Source organism: Entelurus aequoreus, linkage group LG04 (genome assembly GCF_033978785.1).
Source record: "Entelurus aequoreus isolate RoL-2023_Sb linkage group LG04, RoL_Eaeq_v1.1, whole genome shotgun sequence".
In the NCBI taxonomy this organism is placed as follows: domain Eukaryota; kingdom Metazoa; phylum Chordata; class Actinopteri; order Syngnathiformes; family Syngnathidae; genus Entelurus; species Entelurus aequoreus.
The window spans coordinates 6,979,427-6,997,829 of NC_084734.1; positions in this window are offsets into that span (position 1 = coordinate 6,979,427).

Consider the following 18,403-nt stretch of genomic DNA (forward strand, 5'->3'; position numbering starts at 1 on the left):
CAACAATTCAAAAAAAAATTCCAGGATTTCAGTTCAACTTCAGCATTGGAACATTAACACACACTTCCTTCAGGAATTGTTCCATCTATTTATTCTTCTTCTTCACCACATTTGGTGCGCTCTACCTTCCACATTTTTCATCCCATTCAAAGCCTTCCAACTTCAAGCTGTTAAGCCTATTCGGGAATCGCAGGCTTTTCCTTGACAGATTCCCCAAATTCCCAGATTTCCCAGAATTCCAGGTTTTCCGGGACATTTTTCCCATTCAAAATGAATTGGCCGTTTTTCAAACTTCCACCATTTCCACATTTTTCAGCCGATTCAAACCACCTTCAACACATTCCACCATTCTGGACATTTTAAACTACCTTTTTTCCAAGTTCAAAAAAATTCCAGGATTTTCCAGAATGCCTGCTTTTCCAAAGCCTTATTTGCGTCCTTTTTTGTGGCGACTACTCCTTCCACATTTGTCAACCCACTTCAACCGTTCCACCGTCCAAACATTTGTCTTAATCAGGACAAAAAACTGAGATGTTTTTGTAGTGTAAAAATTCCCTTTTATTACCAAAATTCCAGGAATTCCGTAACACCATTTCTCAATTCAACATGTTACTTCTTTGACCAATTTGACAATTTTGAACACCAACCATTTCAACTCTTTCAGACCAATCAAGTTTTTTTACCATTTTCAAAAAAAAAAATTCCCGCTTTTCCCAAAATTCCCATATATTTTGGAAATTCCCATTGAAATCAATGGGCGTTTTTCAAAGTTCCACAATTCCCACATTTTTCATCTGATTCAAACCGTTCCCACTTTAAAATATTCAGCCTGTTTGAGAATGATGTGTCTACTTCAACAATTAAAAAAAAAATTCCAGGATTTCAGTTCAACTTCAGCATTGGAACATTAACACACACTTCCTTCAGGAATTGTTCCATCTATTTATTCTTCTTCTTCACCACATTTGGTGCGCTCTACCTTCCACATTTTTTATCCCATTCAAAGCTTTCCAACTTCAAATTGTTCAGCCTATTCGGGAATCGCAGGCTTTCCCTTGACAGATTCCCCAAATTCCCAGATTTCCCAGAATTCCAGGTTTTCCGGGACATTTTTCCCATTCAAAATGAATTGGCCGTTTTTCAAACGTCCACCATTTCCACATTTTTCAGCCGATTCAAACCACCTTCAACACACCATTCTGGAAATTTTAAACTACCTTTTTTACAAGTTCAAAACAATTCCAGGATTTTCCAGAATGCCTGCTTTTCCAAAGCCTTATTTGCATCCTTTTTTTGTGGCGACTACTCCTTCCACATTTGTCAACCCACTTCAACCGTTCCACTGTCCAAACATTTCTCTTAATCAAGACAAAAAACTGACATGTTTTTTGAAGTGGAAAAATTCCCATTTATTACCAAAATTCCAGGAATTCCGTAATACCATTTCTCAATTCAACATGTTACTTCTTCAACCGATTTGAACATTTTTAACACCAACCATTTCAACTCTTTCAGACCATTCAAGTTTTTTACCATTTTCCAAAAAAATTCCCGCTTTTCCCGAAATTCCCAAATGTTTAGGAAATTCCCATTGAAATGAATTGGACATTTTTCAAAGTTCCACAATTCCCACATTTTTCATCTGATTCAAACTGTTCCCATTTTAAAATATTCAGCCTGTTTGAAAATGATGTGTCTACTTCAACAATTCTAAAAAAATTCCAGGATTTCAGTTCAACTTCAGCATTGGAGCATTCACACGCACTTCCTTCAGGAATTCAGGCATCGCGGGCTTTCCCTTGATAAATTCCAAAAATTCCCAGATTTCCCAGAACCCATTCATACCATTCCACCTTCAACTCATTCCACCATCCGGGAAATTCAAACTACCCTTTTTCCCAGCTCAAAAAAAATTCCAGGATTTTCCAGAATGCCTGGTTTTCCAAAGTCCTATTTCCACCCTTTTTTCTTTCGACTACTACTTCCACATTTTTCAACCCACTTCAACCGTTCCACCGTCCAAACATTCCTCTTAATCAGGACAAAAAACGGACATGTTTTTTTGAAGTGGAAAAATTCCCTGTTTTTATCAAAATTCCAGGAATTCTGTAATACCATTTCTCAATTCAACATGTTACTACTTCAACATTTCTCAACCAATTTGAAAAATTCCGACACCAACCATTCAGGTTTTTTTTTTTACCATTTTCCAAAAAATTCCCGCTTTTCCCAAAATTCCCATATTTTTGGGAAATTCCAACTGACATGAATGGGACATTTTTAAAAGTTCCACAATTTAACCACTTCAACTGTTCCACCGTCCAAACATTCCTCTTAATCAGGACAAAAAACTAAGCGGTTTTTGAACTGGAAAAATTCCCTAATTTCCTGAAATTCCAGGAATTCCATAATACCATTTGTCAATTTAATATGTTACTACATTGACAGTTCTTGACCGATTTGAAAAAAATCCAACACTATTCATTTCAACTCATTCAGACAATTCAGTTTTTTTTTTATACCATTTTCAAAAAAATTCCAGCTTTTCCCGAAATGCCCAATTTTGGGGGAAATTCCCAATGAAATCAATGGGACATTTTTCAAAGTTTGACAACTCCCACATTTTTCAATTCAAACGGTTCCAACTTCAAAATATTTAGCCTGTCCAGGAATTGTGAGCTCCCTTTCAACAATTGTAAAAAAAATTCCAGGATTTTCCAAAATTCCTATTGTTTTTTTATTTTCCCTATTCAAAATGAATGGGGAATTCACACAATTCCACAATTCCCACATTCTTCAAAGCATTCCACCTTCAACACATCCAAGTCATCCTGGAAATTCAAAACTGAGTTGTTTTTTGAGCTCCCTTTCAACAATTGTAAAAAAAATTCCAGGATTTTCCCTATTCAAAATGAATGGGGAATTCACACAATTCCACAATTCCCACATCCTTCAAAGCATTCCACCTTCAACACATCCAAGTCATCCTGGAAATTCAAACTACCATTTTTCCATGTTCAACAAATTTCCAGGGATTGCTTCTTTCTTTTTTTTAACCCTATTTCCAACCTCTTTCGTTTGACTAATAATTTTCCTTTTTTCATCCCTTTTCAACTGTTTCACCGTCAAAACATTTTTCTTAGTCAGGACAAAAAAAACCCAAGTTGGTTTAGGAACTAGAAACATTCCCGGTTTTCCCGAAATTCCCGAAATTCCATAATACAATTTCTCAATTAAAAAACTGTCACTGCTTCAACATTTCTTGACCAATTTAAACAATTCCAACACCAACCAATTCAGCTCATTCAGGACAAACCGCTTTTCCCAAAATTCCCAAATTTCCAGGAAGTTCCCATTGAAATGAATGGGACATTTTTCCAAGTTGCAAAATTCCCACATTTTTCAACCTACTCAAACCATTCCAACATCAACACATTCCACTCATCAAACTAACACTTTCCCAAGTTCCAAACCAAATTCCGGTTTTCCTGGAAATTCTGACTCTTCAACATTCGAACCATTCCAACATTCAAACTATTTACATTCTGTCAGCATTTCACTTCAGCATTGGAGCATTTACATCTCATCTAGTTTAATATCACTTATAACATGAACCCAATGTTTTAAGACACAATTGACTTTTATTGTGAAAATCCAACGCAGCAGGGGTGTCAACAGTCATTTTCATTGGGGGCCAGGCGGCAGTTGTGGCTGCCCCCAAAGGGCCGCTTGTAACAGTGAATAAATATAAATATTCATGTATCATGTGATATTATTTCTCAATTTCGTATGCATTTGATTTTTACATTGTAGACATTTGTAACTTGCTTTGAAACGGTCAATTAGAATATGGTCACATTTTTATACAAACAAAATAATTGCAACATGTCAGCGCTTCTTAACCTTTTTGTCATCGAGAGCCAACTTCATTTTTACTACGAAGGGGACCACTCAAATATTATACTTCTGATTTTAATCATATTCAATAATTGGATCCAACCTACAGTCAAAAGATATGAAAGCAGGCGTTAATCACAGAGATTACAATCAAGGCTTAGGTCAGGCTGATTACGAAAATAAATACTAATCAAATATACTGCATAAGAAGGGACTCATGAATAACTGATGAAAAATATATGTACATGCAATTATGCTGTGCTAAGATAAATACATTTGAACAAAATGAATAATAAATATGTTTCTTAAATAAACTGGTAAATTTAAAATGAAAATATAGCTTTAGTCATATTTTTTGCGCTTAAGAAACTTCTCTATGACTTTAGCGCCAGACTTCTTCTGTTTGTTTGATATTGTCATTACTGCCACAAGTGGTGGGAAAGTGAATTACAACTGAGTATTGCTGCGGCCCAGCTGAGAAACATTTTCTTTTGTGGCCCTCGACTAAGTTCTAGCGGCCCAACAGTGGTTGAAATAATAGAATATTTGTTGCATGATCACATATTGTAATATTACATTTTAAAATAAATGTCAATTACATGCAGGAAATTATATATTTTTTTTTTGGTCAAAATGGAAAGAACAATTACATTAAGTATGAAATAATTAATACTTTGTTAGTGCACAGTTACTTCAAGGCTTCCAGGCCACTTCAAATGGGGCAAGTTGTAATAATGTGGTTGGCCAAGTAAAATGAAGTGGAAGGTCACATAGAATAATGTGAAGGGCCAGTTAAAATGAATGGGCAGGTCACATAGAATAATGTGACAGGCCAAATAAAATTAAGTGGCAGGTCACATAAAATAATGTGACAGGCCAAATAAAATGAAGTGGCAGGTCACATAAAATAACATGAAGGGCCAAATAAAATGAAGTGGCAGGTCACATAAAATAATGTGAAGGGCCAAATGAAATGAAGTGGCAGGTCACATAAAAAAATGTGACAGGCCAGATAAAATGAAGTGGCAGGTCACATGAAATAATGTGAAGGGCCAGATAAAATTATGTGGCAGGTCACATAAAATAATGTGACGGGCCAAATAAAATGAAGTGGCAGGTCACATGGAATAATGTGATGGGCCAGATAAAATGATGTGGCAGGTCAAATAAAACAATGTGGGGACCCAATTAAAATTATGTGGCAGGTCACATAAAATAATGTGAAGGGCCAAATAAAATGTATTGGCAGGTCACATAAAATTAAGTGGGGGGGGGGGGGGGGGGCAGTAAAATGAAGTGACAGGTCACATAAAATAATGTGAAGGGCCAAATAAAATGAAGTGGCAGGTCACATAAAATAATGTGGCGGGCCAGATAAAATTAAGTGGCAGGTCACATTAAATAATGTGGCAGGCCAAATAAAAGGAAGTGGCAGGTCACATAAAATAATGTGGCAGGCCAAATAAAATGAAGTGGCAGGTCACATAAAATAATGTGAAGGGCCAGATAAAATGATGCTGCAGGTCACCTAAAATAACGTGAAGGGCCAGATAAAATGATACGGCAGGTCACATAAAATAAAGTGACAGGCCAAATAAAATGAATTGGCAGGTCACATAAAATAATGTATGGCTATATAAATAAACATTGATTGATTGATTGATTGATTGATTGATTGATGGAGGGGTCAACTAAACATAAACAATCCATTTTACAATCAACTGTGATTCCTATTTGTAACGATTCTTAATCAATTCAAAAAAATCAAAAAACAATTTAAAAAAAATGTTTTACTGTAAAATATATTGATTTTGAATCGAGAATCGATTCTGAATGGAATCGTTACGCCAAAGAATCGAAACGAATTGAATCATGTGTTGCCCACAGCCCTGATCACTGATCAATAATCCCTGATCACATCCCAACCCCAGCAGGTGCCCTCAAAATAACCTGCACTATTCAAAATAACCTGTACTACTCAAAATAACCTGCACTATTCAAAATAACCTGTACTATTCAAAATAACCTGCACTATTCAAAATAACCTGTACTATTCAAAATAACCTGCAGTACTCAAAATAACCTGTACTACTCAAAATAACCTGCACTATTCAAAATAACCTGTACTATTCAAAATAACCTGCACTATTCAAAATAACCTGCACTATTCAAAATAACATGTACTACTCAAAATAACCTGCACTATTCAAAATAACCTGTACTATTCAAAATAACCTGCACTATTCAAAATAACCTGCACTATTCAAAATAACCTGCACTATTCAAAATAACCTGCACTATTCAAAATAACCTGCACTATTTAAAATAACCTGCACTATTCAAAATAACCTGCACTACTCAAAATAACCTGCACTATTCAAAATAACCTGTACTATTCAAAATAACCTGCACTATTCAAAATAACTTGCACTATTCAAAATAACCTGCACTATTTAAAATAACCTGCACTATTCAAAATAACCTGCACTATTCAAAATAACCTGCACTATTCATTAACCCCAGCAGGTGCCCTCAAAATAACCTGCACTATTCAAAATAACCTGCACTATTGAAAATAACCTGCACTATTCAAAATAACCTGCACTATTCAAAATAACCTGTACTACTCAAAATAACCTGCACTATTCAAAATAACCTGCACTATTCAAAATAACCTGCACTATTCAGAATAACCTGCACTATTCATCAACCCCAGCAGGCGCCCTCAAAATAACCTGCACTATTCAAAATAACCTGCACTATTTAAAATAACCTGTACTATTCAAAATAACCTGCACTATTCAAAATAACCTGCACTATTCAAAATAACCTGCACTATTTAAAATAACCTGCACTATTTAAAATAACCTGCACTATTCAAAATAACCTGCACTATTCATTAACCCCAGCAGGTGCCCTCAAAATAACCTGCACTATTCAAAATAACCTGCACTATTCAAAATAACCTGCACTATTGAAAATAACCTGCATTATTCAAAATAACCTGCACTATTCAAAATAACCTGCACTATTCAATAACCCCAGCAGGTGCCCTCAAAATAACCTGCACTATTCAAAATAACCTGCACTATTTAAAATAACCTGCACTATTCAAAATAACCTGCACTATTCAAAATAACCTGCACTATTCAAAATAACCTGCACTATTCAAAATAACCTGCACTATTCATTAACCCCAGCAGGTGCCCTCAAAATAACCTGCACTATTCAAAATAACCTGCATTATTTAAAATAACCTGCACTATTCATCAGCCTTTATACTTCATTCATTGAATATTAGTTGTGACTAATCCCACATTAAACGAGTTCACTTTGACATCCTATACTCGTATCATTTCTTATTGTTAGTGACAAGTTCTATATCCTTTAGATAAAGTTGGATTATTTAGATTCATTGAACCAAGTTAGTTGTCACGTATAATAATAATATTATTGTGCACAGTGGACATTTCTGTAAAAGAGCAGGAAGAAGCAGAGCTTATTTAATCATGAATTGTCTGCACATCTCAGCCATTATGATCGTTTGTTCACTTCCTGTGTGAAACATTTTTTTTTAGTAGAGAGAAAAACAAATATGAGCAAATGTAAATGTAAATACATAAATACATTGACAATTACCTAAATAGAAAATAAGAATACATTAAGGATGTATAAATAAATACAATGTAGGCCAGTTGTGTGTTTACTATGTGCTGCTGATGCAAATGAGGCCTTGGTGGAGGTCTGATCTTTATTGTTGTGTCACATCTCTTATCATGTTCCATTTCTTATCATGTTCCATCTTTTATCATGTTCCATCTCTTATCATGTTCCATCTCTTATCATGTTCCATCTCTTATCATGTTCCATCTCTTATCATGTTCCATCACTTATCATGTTCCGTCTCTTATCATGTTTCATCTCGTATCATGTTCCATCTCTTATCATGTTCCATCTCTTATCATGTTCCATCTCTTATCATGTTCCATCACTTATCATGTTCCATCACTTATCATGTTCCATCTCTTATCATGTTCCATCACTTATCATGTTCCATCTCTTATCATGTTCCATCTCTTATCATGTTCCATCTCTTATCATGTTCCATCACTTATCATGTTCCGTCTCTTATCATGTTCCGTCTCTTATCATGTTCCATCACTTATCATGTTCCATCACTTATCATCTTCCATCTCTTATCATGTTCCATCTCTTATCATGTTCCATCTCTTATCATGTTCCATCACTTATCATCTTCCATCTCTTATCATGTTCCATCTCTTATCATGTTCCATCTATTATCATGTTCCATCTCTTATCATGTTCCATCACTTATCATGTTTCATCTCTTATCATGTTCCGTCTCTTATCATGTTCCATCTCTTATCATGTTCCGTCTCTTATCATGTTCCGTCTCTTATCATGTTCCTCTTATCATGTTCCGTCTCTTATCATGTTCCATCTCTTATCATGTTCCATCTCTTATCATGTTTCATCTCTTATCATGTTTCATCTCTTATCATGTTCCATCTCTTATCATGTTCCATCTCTTATCATGTTCCATCTCTTATCATGTTCCGTCTCTTATCATGTTCCGTCTCTTATCATGTTCCGTCTCTTATCATGTTCCTCTTATCATGTTCCATCTCTTATCATGTTCCATCTCTTATCATGTTCCATCTCTTATCATGTTCCATCTCTTATCATGTTTAATCTCTTATCATGTTTCATCTCTTATCATGTTCCATCTCTTATCATGTTCCATCTCTTATCATGTTCCGTCTCTTATCATGTTCCATCACTTATCATGTTCCATCTCTTATCATGTTCAATCACTTATCATGTTCCATCTCTTATCATGTTCCATCTCTTATCATGTTCCATCACTTATCATGTTCCATCTCTTATCATGTTCCATCTCTTATCATGTTCCATCACTTATCATGTTCCATCTCTTATCATGTTCCATCTCTTATCATGTTCCATCTCTTATCATGTTCCATCTCTTATCATGTTCCATCACTTATCATGTTTCATCTCTTATCATGTTCCGTCTCTTATCATGTTCCATCTCTTATCATGTTCCGTCTCTTATCATGTTCCGTCTCTTATCATGTTCCGTCTCTTATCATGTTCCGTCTCTTATCATGTTCCTCTTATCATGTTCCGTCTCTTATCATGTTCCATCTCTTATCATGTTCCATCTCTTATCATGTTTCATCTCTTATCATGTTTCATCTCTTATCATGTTCCATCTCTTATCATGTTCCGTCTCTTATCATGTTCCGTCTCTTATCATGTTCCGTCTCTTATCATGTTCCGTCTCTTATCATGTTCCGTCTCTTATCATGTTCCATCTCTTATCATGTTCCATCTCTTATCATGTTCCATCTCTTATCATGTTCCATCACTTATCATGTTCCATCTCTTATCATGTTCCATCTCTTATCATGTTCCATCACTTATCATGTTCCGTCTCTTATCACGTTCCATCTCTTATCACGTTCCGTCTCTTATCATGTTCCGTCTCTTATCATGTTCCGTCTCTTATCACGTTTCGTCTCTTATCACGTTCCGTCTCTTATCAGGTTCCGTCTCTTATAACGTTCTGTCTCTTATCACGTTTTGTCTCTTATCACGTTTCGTCTCTCATCATGTTTCTAGTCTTATCATGTTTCTAGTCTTATCATGTTCCATCTCTTATCATGTTCCATCTCTTATCATGTTCCATCTCTTATCATGTTTCATCTCTAAACATGTTCCATCTCTTATCATGTTCCGTCTCTTATCATGTTTCATCTCTTATCATGTTCCATCTCTTATCATGTTCCATCTCTTATCATGTTCCGTCTCTTATCATGTTCCATCTCTTATCATGTTTCATCTCTTATCATGTTCCGTCTCTTATCATGTTCCATCTCTTATCACGTTCCATCTCTTATCACGTTCCGTCTCTTATCATGTTCCGTCTCTTATCATGTTCCGTCTCTTATCATGTTCCATCTTATCATGTTCCATCTCTTATCATGTTCCATCTCTTATCATGTTCCATCACTTATCATGTTCCGTCTCTTATCATGTTCCGTGTCTTATCACGTTCCGTCTCTTATCAAGTTCCGTCTCTTATCATGTTCCGTCTCTTATCACGTTTCATCTCTTATCATGTTCCGTCTCTTATCATGTTCCGTCTCTTATCACGTTTCGTCTCTTATCATATTCCGTCTCTTATAACGTTCCGTCTCTTATCAGGTTCCGTCTCTTATCAGGTTCCGTCTCTTATAACGTTCCGTCTCTTATCACGTTCCGTGTCTTATCACATTTCGTCTCTTATCATGTTTCGTCTCTTATCATGTTCCATCTCTTATCATGTTCCGTCTCTTATCATGTTCCGTCTCTTATCATGTTCCATCTCTTATCATGTTCCGTCTCTTATCATGTTTCATCTCGTATCATGTTTCATATCTTATCATGTTTCATCGCTTATCATGTTCCATCTCTTATCATGTTCCGTCTCTTATCATGTTTCATCTCTTATCATGTTCCATCTCTTATCATGTTTGATCTATTATCATGTTTGATCTCTTATCATATCCCATATCTTATCATGTTCCATCGCTTATCATGTTCCGTCTCTTATCATGTTTCATCTCGTATCATGTTTCATATCTTATCATGTTTCATCTCTTATCATGTTCCATCTCTTATCATGTTCTGTCTCTTATCATGTTCCATCTCTTATCATGTTCCATCACTTATCATGTTCCGTCTCTTATCATGTTCCATCTCTTATCATGTTCCATCTCTTATCATGTTTCATGTCTTATCATGTTCCATCTCTTATCATGTTCCATCTCGTATCATGTTCCATCTCGTATCACGTTTCATCTCTTATCATGTTCCATCTCTTATCATGTTCCGTCTCTTATCATGTTCCGTCTCTTATCATGTTCCATCTCTTATCATGTTCCGTCTCTTATCATGTTTCATCTCGTATCATGTTTCATATCTTATCATGTTTCATCGCTTATCATGTTCCATCTCTTATCATGTTCCGTCTCTTATCATGTTTCATCTCTTATCATGTTCCATCTCTTATCATGTTTGATCTATTATCATGTTTGATCTCTTATCATGTCCCATATCTTATCATGTTCCATCGCTTATCATGTTCCGTCTCTTATCATGTTTCATCTCGTATCATGTTTCATATCTTATCATGTTTCATCTCTTATCATGTTCCATCTCTTATCATGTTCTGTCTCTTATCATGTTCCATCTCTTATCATGTTCCATCAATTATCATGTTCCGTCTCTTATCATGTTCCATCTCTTATCATGTTCCATCTCTTATCATGTTTCATGTCTTATCATGTTCCATCTCTTATCATGTTCCATCTCGTATCATGTTCCATCTCGTATCACGTTTCATCTCTTATCATGTTCCATCTCTTATCATGTTTCATCTCGTATCATGTTCCATCACTCATCATGTTTCATCTCGTATCATGTTCCATCTCTTATCATGTTTCGTCTCTTATCATGTTACATCTCTGTCACACTTGGATGGACGCCCTTCAAAGTCCGTGCGGAAGCTAATAAAAACACGTCCCCTCATGCTGCATCTCTTTTTTTTTTCTTCCCTCAACCCCCCGAAATTTTAGATTTGGCTTTGAAAAATGCAATTAGCTATTTATTATTTATTTGTTTCTTCCCCTCACCGACTCGGGAGGCCGGGCACTTTGAAGTAGTCGCAGCATTATTCTCAATCCTCCATCATTTTGGACCGCAGCGATGGTTTTTCTCCTCACAGGACCGCAAACAAAAAGAAGCACCGAGGGAGATGTTGGATAGTAAACACTTTTTTTGAGTGCGCACAAAGACAAATGTTTTAACCCATCTGTGCTGATGGAATGTTCAAGCAGGAGCGCGGCCGCCATGTTAGCTACTGATCTCCTCTTCACACTTGACTAAAGTTTGCTGTGATGCGCTAAAAAAAAAAAAAAAAAAAAAGAGCAACTTATTTGGCTCCCATTAGAGCCAATTAGCCAGTGTGTGACCCCCCCTCAGGCGACGTCCTTTTGTTTTCACCTGTCGTCTCCTTGAAGACACTTCACGGGAAACTGCGATGACCTCGTGACATCTTCTCCGGTTTGAAGAGATTAGCCTCGCGTGTTGGAGCGACGCCTTCAAACGTTCTTTTCAAAGTCAGGAAATAACGGGATTGTCTTGTTGTTTTTTGAACTAAACAAACACAAAAGCCACATTTTGACACAATGTTGCACAGCCCCTCCAAGCTGATCGTTGGTTTTTATCCAATTAAACTTTGTCATGACTTGCACGTGCAGGCCAATGCTGCACTAATACATCATTGGTGTACTTTAATCAACATGAAGTCTTAAAGGTGTCAAACATCTGTAAAAAAATATGTATTTTCACTAATGCAAGGACATGAATAATCACATTGTTCCAACTTCAAAATATTCAGACTATTCAGGAATTGTGTGCTCTACTTTAACATTTATTTTTAAAAAAAATTCCAGGATTCCCCCAAATTCCTTTTTTTTTTATTATTCTTTTTTTTTCTTTTTTTCCCCCATTCAAAACTAATTGTCCATTTTTCAAACTTTCACCATTTCCACATTTTTCAACCGATTCAAACCATTCCACCTTCAACACATTCCACCATTCTGGAAATGGTAAACTACATTTTTTCCAAGTTCAAAACAATTCCAGGATTTCCCAAAATTCCTATTTTTTTCCCCATTTTTTCCCCATTCAAAATGAATTGTCCATTTTTCAAATTTTCACCATTTCCACATTTTCCAACCGATTCAAACCATTACACCTTTAACACATTCCACCATTCTGGGAATGGTAAACTACCTTTTTTCCAAGTTCAAAACAATTCCAGAATTTCCCAAAATTCCTATTTTTTTTATTTTTTCATTTTTTCCCCATTCAACATGAATTGTCCATTTTTCAAACTTTCACCATTTCCACATTTTTCAACCGATTCAAACCATTCCACCTTCAACACATTCCACCATTCTGGAAAAGGTAAACTACCTTTTTTCCAAGTTCAAAACAATTCCAGAATTTTCCAAAATTCCTTTTTTTTCCTCTATTTTTCCCCCATTCAAAATGAATTGTCCATCTTTCAAACTTTCACCATTTCCACATTTTTCAACCGATTCAAACCATTCCACCTTCAACACATTCCACCATTCTGGAAAAGGTAAACTAACTTTTTTCCAAGTTCAAAACAATTCCAGGATTTTTCAAAAAAAATTTTTTTTCTATTTGTCCCCCATTCAAAATGAATTGTCCATTTTTCAAACTTTCACCATTTCCACATTTTTCAACCGATTCAAACCATTCCACCTTCAACACATTCCCCCATTCTGGAAAAGGTAAATTACCTTTTTTCCAAGTTCAAAACAATTCCAGGATTTTCCAAAATTCCTTTTTTTTCCTCTATTTTTCCCCCATTCAAAATGAATTGTCCATTTTTCAAACTTTCACCATTTCCACATTTTTCAACCGATTAAAACCATTCCACCTTCAACACATTCCACCATTCTGGAAATGGTAAACTACATTTTTTCTAAGTTCAAAACAATTCCAGGATTTCCCAAAATTCCTAATTTTTTTCCCCATTTTTTCCCCATTCAAAATGAATTGTCCATTTTTCAAACTTTCACCATTTCCACATTTTTCAACCGATTCAAACCATTACACCTTTAACACATTCCACCATTCTGGGAATGGTAAACTACCTTTTTTCCAAGTTCAAAACAATTCCAGGATTTCCCCAAATTCCTATTTTTTTTATTTTTTCATTTTTTCCCCATTCAAAATGAATTGTCCATTTTTCAAACGTTCACCATTTCCACATTTTTCAACCGATTCAAACCATTCCACCTTCAAAACATTCCCACATTCTGGAAAAGGTAAACTACCTTTTTTCCAAGTTCAAAACAATTCCAGGATTTTCCAAAATTCCTTTTTTTTTCTCTATTTTTCCCCCATTCAAAATGAATTGTCCATTTTTCAAACTTTCACCATTTCCACATTTTTCAACCGATTCAAACCATTCCACCTTCAACACATTCCCACATTCTGGAAAAGGTAAACTACCTTTTTTCCAAGTTCAAAACAATTCCAGGATTTTCCAAAATTCCTTTTTTTTTCTCTATTTTTCCCCCATTCAAAATGAATTGAAATCAATGGGATATTTTTCAAAGTTTCACAACTCCCACATTGTTCAATTCAAACTGTTCCAACTTCAACATTTTCAGCCTGTTCAGGAATCGTGAGCTCCCTTTCAACAATTGTAAAAAAAAATAAAAATCCAGGATTTCCCATAATTCCTATTTTTTCCCCCATTTTCCCCCATTCAAAATGAATTGTCCATTTTGCAAAGTTCCACAATTCCAAAATTCTTCAACCCATTCAAAGCATTCCACCTTCAACACATTCAACTCATCTTATTCAAACTACCATTTTTCCATGTTCAACACATTTCCAGGAATTGCTTCTTTTTTTTTATAACCCTATTTCCAACCTTTTTCGTTTGACTACTCCTTTTCCTTTTTTCATCCCATTTCAACTGTTCCACCCAAAACATTTTGTCTTAGTCAGGACAAAAAAAAAAACAAGTTGATTTAGGAACTAAAAATATTCCCGGTTTTCCCGAAATTCCATAATGCAATTTCTCAATTAAAAAAACTGTTACTACTTCAACATTTCTTGACCATTTAAACAATTCCAACACCAATTGGGCTCATTCGGGACATTCATGCTCCTAATCATTTTTTTTTTTAAATCCAGCTTTTCCCAAAAAGGAAATGATTACGAAAAGATGAAAAAGCTGTTTTTTATTTATTCATCATTTTATATGTATTATTTGTATTTACTTATATATTTTATTATATTAATTTCATTGCATTATTCTATTTTATTTTAGTTTTATATCATATGTTTGTTACTTTATGCATGTTATGCAGGGGATACATCTCTAGTATTAAAATGTGCAGGTGTACTTAATGACGTGTCGGACTTCTGGACCTCATGGCCTTTAAATAGTGTGTGCATTTTTCATACTTTTACATTTTGCAATAAAATTCCGAAGTAATTTACATCCAAATAGATTCATTTAGTTTAAAACATATTTCAAGTAAATACCATTCAGTCAATATATTGTCTGTTTATTTATAAAATGCTAAAAAACTAATTGGAAAAATAAGAACGAAATGATAAAATGGGAATAATGTCCCTCTTTTATTCGTTAGGTTGCCATAATTGCACAACATAAAATCTCGTATTTTTCTTTAATACAGTCGTTCATATTTGATACGTTTGCACAAATCACTGACTAAATAAAGACGTTTTAACTTCATTTTCAATTTAAATATTTTTTTTCTCCACGCAGATTGAAGCGCGCACAGACACACCTGTTGGGTAAACATGCGCATGAATGATGTGTTCAATGAACCATCGCTTTTGCTCGTAAACAAAAGATTTACAGAATATAAAATAGTTGTCGTAATGTTTGGAGAAAAAACAAAAAGGCCTTATATTAAACTTCTGAATAGCGTGTGTAATTAAAGGAACAAAAGGGTTTAATTTATCGTCTTTAAATCAACAACGTTTTTTTTGTCCTGGATAGTTTTCAGACTCCAAGTGGCTCAATTGAACGTATCTTTTTGTCGTGGCGCATTCAAGGAGCCTTCCATTGAGACCGCCATCAAAGACCTTCTTCCTTCATTTCAAGTCGTTCGCTCGCGAAGTGACTTATTGGAGCCGAGACAGTGTCAGTGTGCACAAAGTGTGTACAGAGTGTGTATAAAGTGTGTACACGGCACGTCCCGACAAAAGCGACAGGGGTTAATCCACCCTGAAGTACACAATGCGCAGGCCCTGTTTACACAGGCGGGCCCGAGAGCACAAGCCTATTTTGCCCCACGTCTTTGAACGCAACAGTGGTCCGTGGCCCTGCACTTCAATTATCCACATCTAATCTTCACTTATTCGTCTTTAAATTAAAAATGCGTAAACATTATAATTTTTTTTTCGATATATATATATGTATATATATTTTTTAAATTGTATTTAATACTCCAAAACAATCCCTACGACCAACCAATTGGAAATGTTCGTTTAATGCACTTTCATCATAAGAATATTCACGTGTTTTTCTCACAATGATTCTTTATTTATTATTAAAAGGTACCAATTTATAATTGACCCATTTTGTGTGTCTTTATAAGAGCGAGACCCCGATGATTTGGTGTTCCTAGCAATAAAACATTCATTAACAGCACCGCGCCGAGCCCGTTTTAATCCAATTCCTGATGACGTAATTAAAAAGAAAACGTTTTTTTTGTTTTGACTTTAAACCAATTTCACGACTTTATTCCCGTCCCAAAACGTCAGTGTTTTTGGAGTAAACGGCTGGAAAAGCGAACAAATGGAGGATTATTTGATGTCTTTTTCAAAAAAAAAATAAATAAAAAAAAAGCTGACTTTCCAGGCAACAATCTGGAAGCCGCGTGTTTCTCTCCAATGATGACTTTCATTAAAGTCCCAATTTGATGCTTTATTTTTCATACACACCTTCCCACCCCCCCCCCCCCCCCCCCCCCCCATCTCCAAGAGGGGTGGTCGTGGGCAGAAAACAAGATGGCTAAATGTTCCTCACACACCTGCAGACATGAGATGTTCCTCACACACCTGCAGACATGAGATGTTCCACACACACCTGCAGACATGTGATGTTCCACACACACCTGCAGACATGTGATGTTCCTCACACACCTGCAGACATGTGATGTTCCTCACACACCTGCAGACATGTGATGTTCCTCGCACACCTGCAGACATGTGATGTTCCTCACACACCTGCAGACATGTGATGTTCCTCACACACCTGCAGACATGTGATGTTCCTCACACACCTGCAGACATGTGATGTTCCTCGCACACCTGCAGACATGAGATGTTCCTCACACACCTGCAGACATGTGATGTTCCTCGCACACCTGCAGACATGTGATGTTCCTCGCACACCTGCAGTCATGTGATGTTCCTCACACACCTGCAGTCATGTGATGTTCCTGCAGCATCACAGTCATGTGCTGCACACATTCCAGGTGTTTTGAAGGGGAATTTAAAAAAAAAAAGAGGAAAAGAATAGGAGCTGATCCAGGGCCGCAGCTGTGAGTTGTAAAGGCCCCCAGGTGCACGGAAAACAAACCCCAGTAATATTGGCATGGCCTCCTGGATCATCATTACCTGTTTGTTGTCAGTCCTGCAGAAAAATACCTTTTGAGGTGTATTCCAATAATTAAGGGTGGAGATGTAAAATGTAAGTATTTTGCAATATTGTATAATATATCAACGAATAATGCATGTATATTTATAATTTTATATATAAATGTATATTCGATATATATATATATATATATATATATATATATATATATATATATATATATATATATATATATATATATATATATATATACAGTATATATATATATATATATATATAAATAAATAAATATATATATATATATATATATATATATATATATATATATATATATATATATATATATATATATATATATATATATATATATATATATATATATATATATATATATATATATATATATATATATATATATATATATATGTATATATATATATATATATATATATATAAAACTATATATGCATATATATATATATATATATAATGTATTACTTTCTTCATAAAGATAGTTATATATATATATATATATATAATGTATTACTTTCTTCATAATATTATATATATATATATATATATATATATATATATATATATATATATTATATATATATATATATATATATATATATATATATTTATATTTAACTATCTTCATGAAGAAAAAGATATTATATATATATATATATATATATATATATATATATATATATATATATATATATATATATATATATATTTATATTTAACTATCTTCATGAAGAAAAATATATTATATATATATATATATATATTATATATATATATATATATATATATATATATATATATATATATATATATATATATATATATATATATATATAAACACCTAGGTGTTTGTTATGCGGGATTAATTTGTGGCATATTAAATATAAGCCTGGTTGTGTTGTGGCTAATAGAGTATATATATGTCTTGTGTTTATTTACTGTTGTAGTCATTCCCAGCTGAATATCAGGTCACCCCCGGCTCTCACAGCATCTTCCCTATCTGAATAGCTTCAACTCCCCACTAGTCCTTCACTTGCACTTTCCTCATCCACAAATCGTTCATCCTCGCTCAAATTAATGGGGAAATCGTCGTTTCTCGGTCCGAATCTCTCTCACTTCATGCGGCCATCATTGTAAACAATAGGGAACTTTGCGTATATGTTCAACTGACTACGTCACGCTACTTCCCGTAGGGGCAAG